Source organism: Micropterus dolomieu, unplaced genomic scaffold (genome assembly GCF_021292245.1).
Source record: "Micropterus dolomieu isolate WLL.071019.BEF.003 ecotype Adirondacks unplaced genomic scaffold, ASM2129224v1 contig_14953, whole genome shotgun sequence".
Classification (NCBI taxonomy): domain Eukaryota; kingdom Metazoa; phylum Chordata; class Actinopteri; order Centrarchiformes; family Centrarchidae; genus Micropterus; species Micropterus dolomieu.
Window position 1 is genome coordinate 1 of NW_025743939.1, and position 429 is coordinate 429.

At 51.5% G+C, this 429-nt stretch overlaps 1 non-coding gene across 1 annotated transcript; it reads right to left on the minus strand.

Moving 5' to 3' along the window:
• Nucleotides 1–171: 171 nt before the first annotated feature.
• Nucleotides 172–290, minus strand: LOC123967060. Its single transcript, XR_006824178.1, has one exon. It is a non-coding gene; the product is annotated as a 5S ribosomal RNA (ribosomal RNA).
• Between the last annotated feature and the right edge of the window lie 139 nt (nt 291–429).

The window sequence follows — 429 nt, forward strand, 5'->3', positions numbered from 1 at the left end:
GGGCCTTCAAAACACGATGTAACATTTACACAGCACTGTGTACAGGATAGGGAGAAAAAGAAGCAGCAGCAGCAGTAGCAGCAGCGCCCCCTGCTGTTTCCTAAAGAGACGTTCAAAAGATCTCCTTTCACCGAAGCACCCTCTGCCGTTTTTTGAAGGCGAAGCGAAAAAGGCTTACAGCACCGGGTATTCCCAGGCGGTCACCAATCCAAGTACTAACTAGGTCCTGCTCTGCTTAGCTTCCGAGATCAGACGAGATCGGGCGCTCCCAGAGCGGTGTGGCCGTAAGCCCCTCAGTCCCCCCCAAACGGCCCTTCAAAAGATGTTCTACGGCTAATTGACAAAAAACGTATTCTGCCCATAATGTCCAAGGTGCTCCAGAGTCACTTGGAATCCACAGGCACTGATTCCTGGGTAAACATCCAGGAA